Source organism: Pipistrellus kuhlii, unplaced genomic scaffold, assembly GCF_014108245.1.
Source record: "Pipistrellus kuhlii isolate mPipKuh1 unplaced genomic scaffold, mPipKuh1.p scaffold_m20_p_7, whole genome shotgun sequence".
NCBI classification, from domain to species: domain Eukaryota; kingdom Metazoa; phylum Chordata; class Mammalia; order Chiroptera; family Vespertilionidae; genus Pipistrellus; species Pipistrellus kuhlii.
This window is the reverse complement of record NW_023425573.1, coordinates 56,224,185-56,243,336: the sequence shown is the minus strand read 5'-3', so window position 1 is coordinate 56,243,336 and position 19,152 is coordinate 56,224,185. Positions and strand designations below refer to the sequence as shown.

The following is a 19,152-nucleotide window of genomic DNA, read 5'->3' as shown; positions in this document are numbered from 1 at the left end:
TCTCAAGTAATTCTGAAACATCTTCAGATTTATAGTCACAGGACTTTAAGATTTGTTTTTTACGTAGATCCAAAGATGAATATTTTTTCACTTCTCATCTTTGAAATGAGATTGCATTTTTAAATTGTTATTGACCTGGATTGAAGTTTGGTTTAACTAAAGAAAATTTACATTTGTTTCTGCCAGGCATCTGAAGATACTTGTCAGTCTGAGAGCATTTTAAATTATTGGCTTGTTTGTTTTATTTGTTTGTTTTTGTACCACACTGGTAACTTTAGTTCAGACTACAGACTTGTTTGGAGTTTAGTTCTCAGGGGGAGATTTTCTCCTTCCTTCCACATAAGCGCAAGTAGAGAAATGCTTTTCTTTTGCTTTTCCTTTCTGTACGACTAGTTTATTTTCTTTCTTACTATACATAAAGTCATGGAAAATTTGTAGTTGATGGTTTTTTGTTTTGTTTTGTTTTTTGTTTTTTTGACAATATTTAGTAATAGCCAGATTCTTCATTTTGAAAACAAGCTACTTTGTGATTTATTCTCTGACAGCTCTGTTAACCTCGTTTTCTGTTGTTCTTTCCCTTATTCTCTGCACCATAGGGACTAACTAAAAATTATACACACTTGCCTTGCTTTACATTTCACAATTCCTTGCATGTACTATTCAAATGTTCTTTCCCTTTTTATAGCTCATTTAAGACATAACTCACTTAAAAAGTTTACCCACTTTTCTCATTCTACTTATCTACTTTGCGTATCTCAGTATTTTGTACATACTTCTATAAGAGGATTCACCATATGCATTGCAGTTATTTGTAGCCATTCTTTCTCTCTTTTTAGACTGTGAGTTCCTTGAGGACAGAAGACTTTGTTTTCTTTTGTTTTTGTATCTTTAGAATAAAGTGCATGGCTTATAGATGTTCAATAAATGGCATGTTTGTTGACTGATTCAGTTGTTTTTAAATGGCTTTTGTTGTCATAACCATTTTCCAGAAACTTTTTTCTCTCTTAAGCATTCAAGAAAAACATATTCAAACATTACTTGTGATCAGTTTCCTCTGTGTTCTTTCATTTTGGGTTTCCATTAGCTTACTGAATTTGCCTTATCTTTGGATTAGGAGGGAGATAGCTGTTTACACGAGGAATTCTAAAAATTTGTCAAGCCAAAGTATATATTTTTTATTTTATTTTAATAACAGTATAGCCAGACAATAGGACTATTTGTAAAATCTATTCTAGGAAACCAAGAAGCAAGAAATTGGATGTAACTGTCCAGGTCAGGCCCATTGGATTCAGTAAACATTAATTTTGTATTGGTGTTTGTTTATTTTTAACTTCATTTTATTCTGTTATTGTAATAAATAATTTGAATAAAAATAACAGTTATTTTAACCCTTTAGTCTATCAACATATATATTCTACATACAATGTAATTTTATACTATACATACAAATTTTTTATTCTGCTTTTCTACTGATGTTTTTTTAAGTTTTTCAAGTTTTTATATTAATGGTCTCTTATTTTCATTTTCAATGTATACTACTTTTTTATCAAGTTGATTTTCCACAATTTGCTTATCTTTGTGGTTATTATTGGCTTTAAGGTTATCTGTAGTAAAACGTAATCTTTTGTTACTTAGGTGTTATTTTTTACAGGAAAGCTTAAAAAGTATTTTTTTTATATAGTAACTCCTTTTAAGTCCTATAAATGCAAGAAACTTCAGATAATATTGCTCTGGATTTTTTCTTTTTCTTCTTTAAATGATAGATTTGAAAGAATCCCCATTAGCCTGGCTAGAAAAAAGACATTGCAAAATTGCCAAAGTAAGGTGGCCTAGTGCAGGCCTATCTTGTTGCTTGCCTGGGCGTTGGCAGAAACCTCTTTATGGTCCTGCTCTAGCTTCATGCCTTCCGGTCCGTGGTCCACACAACCACTGTTATAATCATTACCCATTTAGAATTTTTCAAAGACTCTCTGTTGTGAATAGGATAACATTTTAACATGTCAATTCACAGTTACCTGTGTGTTTTTTCACTGTGACACCAACTTTACCGAAATAATCTTTTATAGAGAGTTTCCTTCTCTTGACTCTAAGCTCCTGAGGAACAGAAGCTTCAACTCACTCACCATATAGTCCCTATAGTCACAACCCCCTACACCCCCAATTCCTGTCTTCATACTTTCAGCTACAATAATGAGCTCCTTGCAACTCTCTGTTATGTCTTATTTTCTAATGCCTCCATGGCTGCACATAGCCCTTTACTTGTCTCCTCCACTTGTTAAAATACATAACTAGTTCTCCAAATCTCGTCTTTAGGATTACCTTCAAGAGCCTTTTTCTGACCCCGTTAAGTCTTTGGCACTATTTACCTCAAGCTCTCCTGTGCCATGTTTCCACCCTCGGTGTGGCATTGACTGCTTTCAGTTGTGATTGTTGCCCTCTGTTGCTCAAAAGGCATAATGCTCATTGAGAGCAAGGGAATTTTTTCTTTCATTTCACTGCCTAGTATAGTACCTAGCATGTGGTTAGGTATGTAATTATTTGCTGAATAAATACAAGAGTGAGTGAATGGATGGATAGTGTGGATAAAAGCATGCACATGAGGGCATTATTTTTACATCCATCTTGTAGAACTCAAAATTGTATGCAGAATCAAATATAAGAATAAAATTATTGGTGTGTACCGTGAAATTGAGAAATCTGTTGTGTGGAGAATTTAGGGGAAAGGATATGTAGGGTAGCACCCTCTTGTTATCTGTTAGACAAAGAGAGGAACTCTCCCAAAGTAAATTGAATTCTGCTGTTTTGGATCTGTGGCCAAGATCTTAAACTTTGGCAAAATGCCTGTGTGTATACCGTACTATATACCTCAGTATACTTGAAGCTGGCTCCTTCTCGGTCTGATAAAGCTGACCAGTGTATACTGGGAAAAGAAGAAAAATCCCACTTATTTAATGTAAAGTGAACCTGTCTAGTGCACTCAATTTTTAGCAAAAGGGAGACAGATGTTGACCTAACACCCAGTTTCAACCTCATTATCTTCGAATGACCTTTTCTATTTTCATGAAACAAAAATGATGGTAATTGACCCTTAGTACTGGCAGGACAAACATGTTTTGATTAGGAAGAATTGGAAAAGATCCCAAATGAAGAGCATTGTTTTGTTTATATAGTAAAACTTCTTGGTGAAAAGCATGCATTGTAGGAAGATCATTTTCTTGTAAAAATGTCACTAGGATATGTATTAAGTCAAATTGAGCACAAATCCTATTAGATGACATCACACTTTTAAGTAAATGCTAAAAAAAAGTCACAAGTACAAAAGCTGATTGTATCAAATTTGTGGAGAATCACATTCCAGTGAGGCTGGATTCCAATTTGGGATAATTAGAGGGATTATAATAGGGACATTTAGCAAGGCCTGCTACTGAAGGTCCACATTCTGATAGGTATCTTTAATTAGTTTCCTCTCTTCTCAAGAATGAGTTGACCCTCCTAACTTTGGATAAACATGTGAATGCAGATCCTAGGGCTGAAATGGTCGACCGTTATCTGAGTACCTACTAATCCAGGAAGGAGGAAGAACTCCAGAACTCAGAAAATATTAAATATTAAGATAATGCAAGGCATTTTGGGCAAAAACAAAATAATCATTTGGCAGTCTGGGATAGAGAGACCAAAGAGAAATTTGGGTACAAGGAGAGTACCTCTTGGGCCTATATGCATTTATTTATGTCCACTATGAAAAAAAGTTATTTGAGGTGATTGAATAAATAATATATTAAAGACCAGGGTTAAAAGAAATCATGGAGAAAATAAAGAAAGTATAGTAAGAGGTAAATTTGATGCATAGTGTTACATATTTTAGGAATGATATAATTAATAGACAGCAAAAAGTAATGTTGGTCTTTAGGTGCATATTTCAGTGCTTGTTTCCTGACACTGAAGCATTCAGAACTCCTGTAGGGCCACACAAAGAAAATACTATGATATAACACCTGATTGTGCTAACAGGAGTTGCCAGAATTAGGCCTTCAGCACATTCACTTAAGAACTAGCATCTCCAGGAAGGTTCTTCAGTGACAACACACTGCCCTGAGAGTTGACACCTTTTAGCATCTTACCTATCACCCTGTCTGTCATAAAAGACCAAATTTTCTTCCATCTGACCCCAGTAATATAATTTCATGAACTGCCTATGTATAAAAATATTTTCTCATATGCTTATTTCCTGAAAATTTTAATAGATTAATTTTCCCCCCCACAATTATGGGTCAAAAGCATTATAAAATATTTAACATTTACTAATTTTGCCCACATCCCAGTGTTTCACATATGTTAACCAGTTAATTGCCACACGTCCAAAACAGAAACTATCCCCACACGCTATGATATTTTGAATATAATTTAAAAAATCATCTGACTTTGGAGTTGAATAAAGGATGTCGTCTTGGTAGGTGCTTGGCTTGATTATTTCTTTATCTGATGCCGTTTATGGGGATTGAATTTTATTTGCACAAAATCGCCATGCGATTTTGAATTGTGCATTGGGCTCCTGGTATAATATAACAATAAATTCATTAATAAAATGATAATAATTTTCAATTCTATGGAAATATCAACAAAAGCGAGCATGAAATAAAAATAAACCTTCAACATGAAAAGCCTCAAAAACACTCAATTTTGTTGATGAGCCAAAGATGAAATCTATTAAAAAAAATAATGAAGAATGTACACCATGCTTACCATTTTAGGTATGAAATTCAAGAAAACATAAATCTCAAGTGTCTCAGTGTTCATCTCTCTTGTGTCTGAGTGGCAGCCCTATGTATCAGTATTGGAATTTCTTCCATATGTGCTAGGATATTTACAAATTTAAGTTACCATAATTTTCTTACAAAACAAGAGATGTAACTAACAAGTCTAATTTTACAAATTTTTTTTACAAAACAAGAGATGTAACTAACAAGTCTAATTTTAAAATTGGGCGACCAGAGCTGATAAATGAGGTTTGCGGCTGTAGACGTGCATGGCATGTTGGAAAGGTCCGCCACTTGCGTCTATAGAAGCTTATGGCTACGAAGGGTTAAAACACAAAGGAATCTCATGAGGCAGGTAATATATATATATTTTGTTGATGTTGTTAATGCTTACCAGGGAATATTTTTCCCATTGATTTTTAGACTGAGTAGAAGTAGTTGGGGGATAAACATCAATGTGAGACACATCAATTGGCTGCCTCCTGCACATGCATGACCAGGGTCAGGATTGGGCCTGCAACCCAGGTACATACCCTGACCGGGAATCAAACCTGAATCATTTGGTCCTTGGGCCCACACCCTATCCACTGAGCAAAACTGGCCAGGGCTTTGCCTCCTTTTTAAAGAAGGATTATGTAAAGGGATCAAGATAGTGCAGCCAGCAAGAGAGAGAGTCCAAATTAAAACTCAGGCCATCTAACTCTACAAGGTGCCTGGTTTACTTATATATTCTACTCACTCATGCCTCGTTGTTATAAGATGCAAATATTAATGTGCATTAAAAAAATCCATTACCATTCATGTGTGGTTGATAATAGAATCAGCAGGGAGAATAAAATGTTTCTTTTTCTGATGGATAAGTTGCAGGATAGATGATAGGTTGTCTGCTGATAGAAAAGGGAGATCTAGATGTGAAAGACAGATGCAAACACCTGCTATGACATTTTTCTGGTTTGGCCTGGCAGAGTTGCTTAAATAGTGAAGACTGCTGTGTATGAGGATGAGAGAAGGTACCGGGAAGCGGAAAGAGATTGAAGAAAAAGAGAGCCATTAGAGTAATAAAAACACATTTTATAATTTTAATTGTTAGTGTGGAGCTCCAGTAAAAGGGAGTGAATTTTATTAGCATTTAGAAAGCATCTAATACTTGTAAAAATATTAGCATCTAATATTTGTAAAAACCAAAAATTATGAACAACAAATACATATCTATCAACAAGTGAATCTAAAAAGCAAGTGAATTAAAAATTTGATGAACGGAATAAACTGGTGAATGTAATAGAATCGGGCATAGAAAGGGAGTGGACTGATAATTCTCAGAGGGAAAGGGGTGTGGGGGGTGTGGGAAGAGGCTGGACAAAAATCGTACACCTATGGATGAGGACGGTGGGGGATAGGTAAGGGCAGAGGATGGGGTGGGAACTGGGAGGAGGGGGTGGGGAGAGAAACAATTGTAATAATCTGAACAATAAAGATTTATTAAATTAAATTTTTAAAAAGAATACCCTGGAAGGAATTAACAATAGATTAGAAGCAGCTAAGGACTGAACCAGCAAATTAGAAGAGAAGGTAGAAAAATATACCCATTCAGAGCTGCAATTGGAAAACAGTATTAAAAGCAGGAGTTTAAGAGAGCTTTGGGACACCATGAAATGTAATGTTTATATAATAGGGTTACCAGAAAGAGAAGAATCTGAGCAATGAATGAGAACCTCTTTAAAGAAATAATGACAGAAAACTTCCCTAATCTGGTGAGGAAAAAAGTCACACAAGTCCAGGAAACACAGAGAGTCCCGATAAAGATGAACCCAGAAAGAATCATACCAAGTCACATCATAATTAAAATGGCAGATGTTAAAGACACAAAGAATCTTAAAAGCTGCAATAGAAAAACAAAGTTTCCTACAAAGGAGATCCCATTAGACTGTCAGTTGATTTCTCAATAGAAATACTTCAGGCCAGAAGAGCTTGATATAAAGTATGCAAAATAATGAAAAGCAAGGGATTAAATCCAAGACTACTCTATCCAGCAAGGCTATCAATCATTAGAGAAATTGGGAGTTTTGCAGTAAAAACAACTAATAGTTTATTACCACCCAACCAGCAATTCAAGAAATGCTACAAGGATTATTGTAACATGAAAGAGAGAGGGCAGAATACAGGCATAAAGAGTAAAAATGATAAGTATCTATTAATAATACCCTTAAATAATGGCTTAAATATTCAAATCAAAAGACAGGGTAGCTGATTGGATAAGAAAATCTGATTGAGATATATGTATGTATATGTATCAATATGTATATTGATACAACAAAGAGAATAAACATGGATAAACATGTACCCAATATAGTAGCACCCAATTATAAAAAATAAAACAAGACAAAAACAAAAACAAAAAAACTCTGGGGGACTTAGAGGGATAGAGTGACAGCAATTTGGTCATAGTAGGGAACTTTAATACTTCCCTGACATCATGGGATAGTTCCAGACAAGAAGTCAATAAGGAAACAATGACCCTGAATGACACACTAGCTCAAATGGATTTAATTGACATATACAGAATATTTCATCCCAGAGCTGTAGAATATACATTTTCAAGTGTACTTGGAGCATTCTCAAACAGCACAAGCAAGAACACAAATGAAGTCCTTACACATTCAAGAGGATTGAAATCATATCAAGCATCTTCTTGGATCATAGTTGCATAAAACTAGAGATCAACTAAAATAAAAACATTCAAGCACATGGTGGCTAAATATCATATTAAACAGTGAATGGCTTACCAATGAGATCAAGAAAGAAAAAACTTCCTGGGAACAAATAAAAATGAGTGCACAACAATCCAAAATCTTGGGACACAGCAAAAGCAGTCCTGCGAGGGAAGTTCAGAGCATTACAGGCCTACCACAAGAAACAAAAATTCCTAACAAAGTAACTCTACAGCTTAAAGATTTAGAAAGAGAACAAGAAAAGCCAAGAGTAAATAGAAGAAAAATAACAGAGCAGAAATAAATGACAGAGAGACTAAAAAATATATATGAGATCAGTGAAACCAAGAATTGATTATTTGAAAAGATAAACAAGATTGATGAACCCTTGGCCAGATTCATTGAGAAACAGAGAGGGTACCCAAATTAAATCAGAAATGAAAGAGACACCACAGAAATACAAAGCTTTGTAAGCAAATGCTGTGAACAACTATATGCCAACAATCTGAACAACCTGGATGAGATAAACAAATTACTAGGGAAATACAACCTTCCAAAACTGAATTAGGAAGAATCAGAAAACCTGAATACAACTGATAACAACTGATGAAATTGAAGCACTAATCAAGAAAATTCCAGCCAACAAAATGCCCTGGCCCAGCCAGCTTCATGGGATTTTACCAAATATTCAAAGAAGAACTAACACATATCCTCCTCAAGCTATTCAAGAGGAAGGAACAATTCCAAACTAATTTCTCAAGGCCAACATTATCCTAATTAAAAAACCAGATAAAGAAACTACAAGAAAGAGAATTATAGGCCAATATCTCTGGTGAACATAAGTGATAAAATCCTCAACAAAATATTAGCAAATCGGGTCCAGCAGTATATTAAAAAGATGATATATCATTACCAAGTTGGATTTATTCTGGGGATGCAAGGCTGTTAAAATATTTGCAAGTCAGTAGATGTGATAGATGGAATGGGGGGGAAAATCACATGATCATATCAATAGATAAAGAAAAAATATTCTATAAAATCCAACACCCATTTTTGATAAAAACTCAACAAAGTGATACTAGAAGGGTTATACCTCAACATAATTAAGGCCATATATGACAGACCTACTGCAAACCTCATACTCACTGGGCAAAAACTAAAACCATTTCCCCTCAGAACAGGAATAGGACAGGAATCACCACTCTTATTCTACATGGTACTGGAAGTCTTAGCAATAGCAATCTGACAAGAAGAAAAACTAAAAGGCATCCCAATTGGAAAGTAGGATGTAAAACCATCATTAATCACAGATGACATGATATTGTGCATAGAAAACCTTAAAGATTCCACCAAAAAATCTAGATTTAATAATTTATTTTGGCAATGTAGAAGGATACAAAATTAACACCCAGAAATCATTAGCATTTTTTATACCAATAATGAACTCTCAGAAGGAGAGACTAAGAAAATAATTCTATTTACCATTACAACTAAAATGTTAAGATACTTAAAAATAAACTTAACCAATGAATTAAAAGATCTTTACTCAGAAAATGATAGCATGTTGAAAAAAAGAGTTGGGAGATATAAATAAGTGGAAGATCATACGATGTTTATGGGTTGGTAGAATCAACATCATTAAAATGTCCATAATACCCAAAGCAATTTATAGATTCAATGCAATCCCTATTAAAATATCAGTAGCATATTTTACAGATCTAGAACAAACTCTCCAAAAATTTTTGTGGAACTAAAAAAGACCCCAAATAGCAACAGCAATCTTGAGAAAGGCACAAAGTTGGAGGGTTCACAGTATCATATATCAAGCTGCATTACAAAGCCATTGTAATCGAAACAGCCTGGTACTGGCACAAGAACAGACATATAGATCAATGGAATAAAATAGAGAACCTGGAAGTCGACCCAAGCCATTATGCTCTCATGTTTCATAAAGGAGGCAAGAACATACAATGTTGTAAAGACAGTCTCTTCAATAAATGGTTTTGTGATAATTGGACAAGTACATGTAAAAAGATGAAACTAGACCACCAACTTATATACAAGAATAACTTCAAAATTGATAAAATTTAAATGTAAGTGGTGAAACCATAAAAATCCTTCTGGAAAATGTTGGCAGCAAAAAAGCCAACATCTCAAGTAGCAAAATATTCACTGATACAACACATAAGGCAAGAGAAACGAAGGAAAAAACCAATGGGACTACGTTAAAATAAAAGGCTTTTGCACAGCACAAGAAACCATCAAAATGAAAAGAGAGTCCATTGTATGGGAGAACATAATTTACATGATACATCTGATAAACTGGTTAATTTACAATATATACAAAAGTACTTATAAAACTCAACAAAAGGAAGACAATCCAATAAAAAAAAAATGGGCAGAGAACCTAAAACGACACTTCTCTAAAGATGACATAAATGGCCAAGAGATATAAAAAATGCTCAATGTCACTAACTTACCAGAGAGATGCAAACTAAAACAACAATGAGGTATCACCTCATACCTGTCAGAATGACTACCATCAATAAATCAAGTGCTGGTAAAGATGTGGAGAAGAAGGAACCTTTGGACACTGAATGGAATGCAGACTGGCACAGCCACTATGGATAACAGTGTGGAGTTTCTTCAAATAATTAAAAATGAAACTGCCATTAGCCCCAGTTCTCCCTCTTCTAGGAATATATCCTAAGAAGACACAATAATTAGAAAAAAAAAATATATGCACCCCTTTATTCATAACATTACTTATAATAGCTAAGATCTGGAAACAGCTTACGTTCCCCATCCTATATGCTAATCGACGTTTACACCCTCAAAATGATGGTGCCCAGTCCCCTTAACCTTGCTGAGGCGGCAGGCACACGCCTGCCTCTTGAGTTGCCCAGTCTCTCCAGGCCCCAGGCCCTCAGGGCCTGCCTGTGGTGCAGATAAGCCTCAGGTGGCAGCTGTCCAGCCACCCAGGGCCAGCTGAGGCTGCATTGCCTGCAGTGGCAGCAGCAGAGGTACGATGGGGTTGTCGCCTTCCCCTGTCCACCAGGTTGCCTCCCGTTCCTGAGGGTTTCTGGACTGTGAGAGGGGGCAGGTTGGGCTGAGGGACCCTCCCCCCTTCCAGTGCATGAATTTTCATGCACCGCGCCTCTAGTCAGTATATAAATGGGTAAAAAGAATTGCGATACAATAGAATACTATGCATCTGTAAAAGAGAAGGATGTTGCCCTTGCTGGTTCCCCTCAGTGGTTAGAGAATCGAACTAAAGACTGAGTGGGTCTCTGGTTCTATTCCCTGTCAAAGGCATAAACCTAGGTTCCAGGTTCCCCAGCCTCATTAGGGGAGTATGTGGAAAGCAACCAATGTGTCTCCCTCACATCCATGTTTCTCTCTCTTTGTCTCTCCCTCCCTTCCACTCTCTAGAAATCAATGAAAAAAATATCCTCGAGTGAGGATTTAAAAAAACAAAAGGATCTCTTAGCCTTTGAGACAGCATGGAGAGACCTGGAGAGTATTAGGCTACATGAAATAAGCCAGTCAGAGAAAAACGGGTATCACGTTATCTCACTTATATGTTGAGTCTAATGAGCAAAATAAACTGACAAAGAAATAGATCCAGATACATGGAAGTATGCAACAGACTGATGGGTGTGGGGTGGGGTGGGTGGAGGGAGTGGAGGAGGGAAACAACTTTATGTGTATATGCATAACCCATGGACACAGAAAATAGTGGGGCCTGGGGAGGGGCTAGGAGTGGGGGTTATTGGGGATAAAAAGTGGAACATCTGTAATACTTTCACCAATAAACATAAATTTTTAAAAATTGTTTTCTCACTGACATCCTTCAATAAAGTCAAACTAATCAAAATTGTAGAAATATAAGACCACTTCACCCGCTACCACCTCCCAATGAGAACTTGTTCAGAGTAGTTGTTTCTCATCACTGAGTTATTAAAACTCTCCTTTTTTTCTCTGATAAAAACTAAGAAAATAGGGTGTTTTGGTTTGTTGGATTTTTTTTGGGGGGGGGGGTTGTTTTTGTTTTGTTTGTTGAGAGGACATTCTCTATAATGAAAAGTAAAATGTTCATTGCAGAAAATATTAAACATAGATAAAAGTTTTGTTTCCCTTTTCCCAAAAAAATTCCATTATATTTTATTTTTAAAGCTAAAATAATACAAGGAATTAGTTCCATATTTTTCAGTAGTCAACAGTAATCTGTAAGGAAAGCAAGCTAGTACTGAACATTTTTATTTGTTTACACTCTAAGGAGTTTTAGACCCATATCATTTGTTTTTTTTATATTAGTAAAATATGAATTTGTATATTAATAAATTAGTAGTCTGCATTAAGAAAATATAATTTGCATTTCAAAGGAAAAATTGGATTTTAGGCTTTTTAAAAAATTTAATAGTTCATTATATTCCACAAATGAGGGTGAGGGCTTGTGCTTGGAGGGAGTGACAGGGAAGAGGTGAGTGGGGGGAGGGAGGGAGACTCATGTAATAGTTTAAACAATAAAGAATTTTTTAAAGACGTTTATAGTTCATTATTTTTTCAAGAGCTAGTATGCAGTGAACTATTTTAGATAAAGTCTTTTTTAACTCACATTTATAATCTCACCTAATCCAGCTACATAATCTTTTTGAGATATAAAGTTGTAAGATGTCAGTATTTCTGTCCTTTCAGGGAATATATATAATTTTAGTTTTCCTGAGGAAATAATCTCTAAGAGTTCTTCCCCCCTCCCCCTTTTTTTCCTTCTTAAGGGTATTGCTATAGTGCTTAAGAAACAAAGTATGAATAAACTGATGTTAATGGGACATTGGAGCTCTGGTATTTATTTAGTTATTGACTGTTTTAACTTGAATCAAGTTATCTGATTCATATAGGTTTTAGATATTTGCACTCTGGGGGGGGAAATCATACCTACTTTATATGATTACATGAAAAAATAAAATGAAATATTATTATAATAACCACTAATTATTTGACATGTTTCTACCCCCTACCAACATCTAACCAGGTGCCACAAAACCATAACCACATCTGCAAAACTCTAGGCAAGAGCCAATGAAGTCTAGATTTAGAGAACCACGTTTTGAACAATTTTAGTCAGTATTTTGTAACTGATTAGATAAGAGATGATGAGAGAGAACAGAATTGAACATAATTAACTGTCCAACTGTGGAATGTGGAAATTGAATATGTTTAGGTGTGGTTCCATAATCTCATGCTAATGAAACATATGGAATATTTATGATTAGTCAAATATTGTTAGTTTATGTTTTACTTTATTTCATATCCATGAAAACTATATGAAATAGTTAAAATTATTTGCTTTATTTTACAAGTGATTGTAATGGTCTGTTATAAATACAGAGCGGTTTAGGAACATGTTCCTAAGCCCTTGTAACTAGGGGAGCCAGAATTTGAACTAGGCAATCAAACTTCAGAATTCATGCTTTCTCCTCCCCCTAGTTTTATGGAGCTGCTAGAGTCCCAGTGGATGAAAGTCATGCACAGGTAGGGTCCTTAGGCCTGGCCAGCAATCAGGGCCCGTATGTGGGGGCGTCTGGTGGGACAATCCAGGGACCCCCACTGGCACCTGCCTTGGAAGTGACCAACAGGGCTATTGGTGGACAGTACTGCATGCTTGTCAGCCTATCCCACCTTGCCCCTCGATTTCTCTGCCACCACTGCCAGTTGCCTTCCTCTGTGGGGCACCCAGTTGGGCAATCGGGTTCCCCACTGGCAACTGCCTTGGTTGGGGCCTGTGGGCTGGAGGCAGCTCCTGCGTTGAGTGCCTCTGGTGGTCAGTGCATGTCGTTCCACTGGTGGTTCAGTTCTGCTGTTTGGTCTATTTGCATATTAGGGTTTTATATGTATAGATAATTGGAAGTTTGGACCTTTGGAATGTCTTCATCCAGTTTGCCCTCTCCTCACCTCTAGTAATCACAAATCTGATCTTTTATTATTAGTTTGGGTTTTGTTTGTTTGTTGTTTTTTTAAAATTTCACATTTAAGTGAGTTCCTGCTGTACTGTTTGAATTATTTCACTTAGCATAATGCCTTCAAGGTTCAACCATGTTGTCACAAATGGGATTTTCTTTCTTTTTTTTTGGATGAATAATATTCATTATATGTATATACCACAAATTCTTTATCCATTCATCTGTCAGTAGACACTTAGACACTTATTTTCATGTCTTGGCTATTCTAAATACTACTGTTGAACGTAAGAGTGCAATTATCTTTTCAACATAGTATTTTTGTTTGCCTTGAATTTATTCCCAAAAGTGGGATTGATTCCTGGATCATATTGTACGTAGTTCTGATTTTAGTTTTTTGAGGAAGCTCCATACTATTTTTCATAGTGTCTGTACCCATTTTCATTCTGATCATCAGTACACAGGGTGTTTTTTTTTCTCAGTTCTCTTTTTTCTTTTTTTTATCTTTATTTTTTATTCATTTACCTATTGTAGGACATCTTGCTTGTTTGCTTCCAGTGTGGGGTGATTATAAAAAGAGCTGCTTAGTATTTTTGCAGGTTTTTGTATTATATCTCCTTTAAGTATTGACGCTTTATTATTATATAATGCCCTTCTTTATCCCTGATAACTTTTCTTTCTCTGTACTTAGCTCTGTGTGAAACTATCATAGCTACTCCCACTTTCTTTTGATTAGTGTCAGCAGGATGTATCTTTCTCCATTCTTTTGATCTATGTGTGTCTTCATATTTAAAGTGGGGTTATTGGTAGATAATAAGTTGGGTCTTGTTTTTTGAGCCATTCTATTTCTTTTAATTGCTGTAGTTATACCATTGATGTTTAATGCAATTATTGATATAGTTCGATTGATATCTACCATGTTTGTTACTGATTTCTATTTATTTGCTTGTTCTTTGCCTTTTTTTTCCCTTGAATATTTTATATGCTATTTTTTTTCTGTCCTTTGTTAGCATATTACTGTATGTTTACAAGTAATCCAAGTTCACTTCCAAGTAACACTATATCACTTTCTGGGTAGTGCATCTACCTTATAAAAACAAAACATTTCTGATTCCTTCCCCTTGTTCCTTGTATCATTGCAGTCATTACTTTTGCTTATTCATAAGCATATGTAATCAGATCAAATATTATTTTGCATAAATTGTTATGTGTTAGATTAGCAGACTTGTGACCTGAAACTCAAATGAATGAATGAATAAATAAGCTACAATAAAATATTTTCCAATTCTTAAAACTACTGTCTTTTCATTTCAGAGCACAATATATCATAGTAATATCTACTTAGATCATTTTGTCTTCATGAAAGGGGAAAAAAATAATACAGTGAGACTTTTCTTAAAAAATGCTCTGATGATTCATAATTAATAAGCCATGATCGTAATCCTGAAGAAACATATCCATAGAGAAACCATTTGGGAAACTCTGAAACAGACTTCAGAACTTGTATTTTGGAAAATATCTAGAGGAGTTGGGGAAATAATTCATAGTGTTTTTTGTATACAATTCATCCAATTTCAGTTTCCTCTAATTTATTATCATGCGTTACTGTGGTACCTGTGTCAAAAATAAGAAATCAGTACATTACTATTAACTAAAACCCAGAGATTACTCTTGATTTCTCTCAGTGTAGTTCTAATTTGGATTTCTTGTTATGAATTAGGTTGATTGTCTTTTCTTATGTTTAGTTGCCATTAGCATTTTTATCCCTGAACTGTTAACTGTTTTTTGCCCTGGTGTCTATTGAGTTGTTATAAAATAAACATAATTAGAGGGAGAATAAAAGGATCATTATCTTCACACACCTTTAAAAAAAAAAATGTTTCTATTGATTTTTAGAGAGAGGGGAAGGGGAAAGAGGAGAAGGAAACATATATGAGATTATTTTTACTTTTTAAAATATTTTATTGTAGCTTATTTATTCATTCATTCCTTAGAGTTTCAGGTCACACCAATTGGCTGCTGCATGCCCCCTACTGAGGATGGAGCCTGCTACCCAGGCATGTGCCCTGACCTCTTGGTGCATGGGTCTGTGCTCAACCACTGAGTTATACCAGCCAGTCCACACACCTTTAAAAAAAAAAAATCACTACTGTATTGCATTCCTTAGGTCCTGTCTAATATAATTAAGCTCTATCCCCTCTGTAATGATGAAAATCTCTACCTGAAAAATTCAGAGAATTCACTTACCCACTTTCATAGTCTGTGTTGTAAACATTGCTACTAATTTTTGCCAGTAATGCTTGTTATTTATATCAAATGTTGATTCTTCAAAGGGAGAAATAAGTGTTAATTGGCTGGTCAGCAAAAGCACTAATAGTGTTTATAGTATCAACCTGGAGTTTTTTTTGTTTTTTTTTTGGTTAAGTAGAGCAACTTGAATCACTGTGTGATTTTGTGGAAAGAAGCCTTGGACTCCTCTGTACTTCCTGTATCTGTATATTGGGGAGGGAGTGTAAGGAAGGTCTCTGGCCAAGTCTATAACTGTAGAAAATCTCAGAAAATCAAAAGTCAAGGTTCGCATTCTGACTTTCAACATCAATGATCTCTTGGTACAATATTGAGAACTGCTTGGCTTGGAGGCTATCAGAACCTTGGAGAGCTCCAAATAAAAGAGGATATGGTATTGGGTTGCTTCTGAACTTTGATATACACTTGCTTGTCAGTAACTACTTTTTAAAGTCATGTGAAGCCTGAGAAAAATATTTATAAGTTTTATTTTTTAAAATATTTTTATTGCTTTTTAGAGAGAGGAAGGGAGAGGGAGAGACAAAGAAAAATATCCATGTGAGAGTAGAACATTGATTGAGCCACAACCTGGGCATGTACCCTGCCTGGGAATTGAGCCAGCAACCTTTTGGTGCACAGGATGATGCCCAGCCAGCTGAACCATAGTCAGGGCAACTTACAAATTCTAAAATTTCAGCCAGTGTATCTTGTTTTAGACATAAGTAAAGATTATAATATTTTAAGAGCAAGGACTTGTGTTTAGATCAGAGGTCCTCAAAACATTATCCAACATAACTTGGGAACTCGTTAGAAATGCATATTCACGAGCCCTTTCCAGATCTACTGAGTCAGAAGTGTGTGCTCAAGCTCAGTAATTGATTTACAAGCCAAGCAGGTGATTGTGGTGAATGCTAAAGGTAAAAAAACACTGGTTTAAAGGTTTAAAGGCTTTGATGATACTTGTGTCAAGGAGAGACTTCTGAGCCTTTGTCAAGTCCCATGGTTAAGAAGTATATGGGATGTTAGGAAGATGCTTTATTCAAACTGCTTCCGAGTTCATGATTCTGCCTAGTCAGAGCCCACTTCAGTGAACACTAGGTTTCATGTAACTAGGTCTAGATGTGCAATATGGAAAACCATTTAACTCTGCTTTTTTTTAATCTTCACCGGAGAATATTTTTTCCATTGATCTTTAGAGAAAGTGAAAGGGAGGGGAGGAGAGAGAGAGAGAAGAAAAAAAAAAACACATCGATGTGAGAGAGACACAGGGTCTGTTTGCCTTCACACATGCCTGACTGGGGTTGAGCATGGAACCTGCAACCATGGTATATGCCCTTGGCCAGGAATTGAACCAAGAACCCTTCAGTTCATGGGCCAATGCTCTAACCACTGAACAAACCAGCCAGGGTTAACTCACTAACACTGCTTTTTTAAAATAAATGTGTGTGTTTGTCTATTTATACATGTTGTACTTGAGGTATCGTCAGTGGGTTCATAAAATTAATAAACATAATGTTGTATGAGAAAGGAAGTGCAGCCAAAACCAGTTTGGCTCAGTGAATAGAGCGTCATACTGTGGACTGAAGAGTCCCAGGTTCGATTCCGGTCAAGGACATGTTAAGGGGTGTGCAGGAGGCAGCTGATTGATGTTTCTCTCTCATCAATGTTTCTAACTCTATCCCTCTCTTCCTCTCTGTAAAAAATCCATCAAATATATTTTAAAAAGTATATTTAAAAGAAAAAAGGAAGTGCAGAGTTGGAGATGAGATAGACCAGCAAGAACACCAGTTCTTTTAGTGATACTGTTGAAAGTCATCACAACTCATGACGTTGACATTTCAGCCTCGCAGCAAGACCCTGGTGGTCCTGTGTTTCTATGTGCTTCATATTTCATGTTATTTGGCCAGAGCTTTAGCACTGCCCCACACACTACTCTTGAAATTTCAAGAACATAACTGATTCAGTTAAATAACAATCCCAAGGTAAAAGTCTAATAGGTGACTACCCACTTAAATTCAGAGCCTGCTCTTCTGTCCAAAACCACTGAAACCTGATATCTCCCTTCATGCATCCCCGAGTTCCCAATATGCCTGCCATTTTCTTACTGGTGGCCATAGATTCACATGAATGGAATTCCTGCTATAATAAAAATGTTTCAACCAATCAATACCTGCCAACAAGGTCAGTCAGGAGGTTTCTGTTAAGCCCCCTGAATTGGTCAGCATAGGTTATGCGCTTATTTCTAGATTTAAACAATATTCAGTTACTATTCTCACCTTATTCTTAAGAGGCAAGGGAAGAGCATGCAAATAGAAGGTCCAACTGCAGGGAATTAGGGTTGCTTGTAAACATTTTATTAACCAGAATTTGGCTGCTTAACTTCTGGGTCTAGTTCACCCTGCATTCTTATATAACTTCATAACTGAATCAGAACTAGATGGTCTTACCTGGCCAAGGGATGATTGGAACTGTCACCTGGAGCTGCCCTTCTCAGAACAAGGAGCACTTCGTGAATTTCTGATGGCAGTGCAGTGATGTTTGTGGCTGACTCTAGTGCAAAGGACAGAGGGGGAAATAATTTTTTAAACCAAGATAAGGAGAATCTGAAATGCTGGAAGAGGCAAGGTCTGTTTGCCTGGAACCCTGTCTGTGCCTATGTATGTAGCAGTAACAGTACCCTCCAGCCCCATGGGAGGTTTGAAATGGTTTGGCCACTCTTGGGCATTAATGGCTAAACGAGATCCTGAAGAGGAGCCTGAGGACAAAGGAAGCAAGAGTTAAATGTAACAAGAAAATGCAGATAACAAGGGGCCATTTGGCAGGTCTCTGGTTGACACCCCAACGGACATACTTACATTCACTTGCTTAAACATAAAAGGAAACAAACTTTTTCAGGAGAAAAAAACTACCCTGTAGTATTTCAAAACTGTGTTCTCTCACAGCCTTCCTTTGCCATTTTAAACCCATGCCATATGAGTACAAATCTACCCTGTCCAGTGAACTCTTAGAATGCTATCGTTAATACTTTCAAAGAAGAGCCTTTTCTTCTCTGCCGATGGGGCTCGGTGGTTGAGTGTCCATCTATGGAGCAGGAGGTCACAGTTCGATTCTTGGTTGGGCACATGCCTGGTTTGCGGGCTTGATCCCTAGTAGGAGGAGTGCAGGAGGCAGCTGATCAGTGTTTCTCATCATTGATGTTTCTGTCTCTGAAATCAATAAAAACATTTAAAAAAAAAAAAAAAAAGCCTTTACAAACAAGGTACACTTGTACCTCTGTCTTAATTTGTTGCCTTCATTAGAGGTATTGGGTATTGGCAAATACTTTCTAGAAATTATACATTTAGGAAACATAAAGATGCATGAAAGTAGTGTAGTGGCTTTGTATAAAGATTGATTTTGCTTCTTTTTGAAAAAAAATTATTGCTAGTTCTTAGGTAAATA

At 36.1% G+C, this 19,152-nt stretch overlaps 1 protein-coding gene across 5 annotated transcripts in view; it reads left to right on the top strand.

Annotated features, from left to right (window-relative positions):
- EPC2 (enhancer of polycomb homolog 2) overlaps positions 1–19,152 on the top strand; it is a 106,459-nt gene that overhangs the window by 37,903 nt on the left and 49,404 nt on the right. The gene's annotated exons all lie outside the window — the stretch shown is intronic.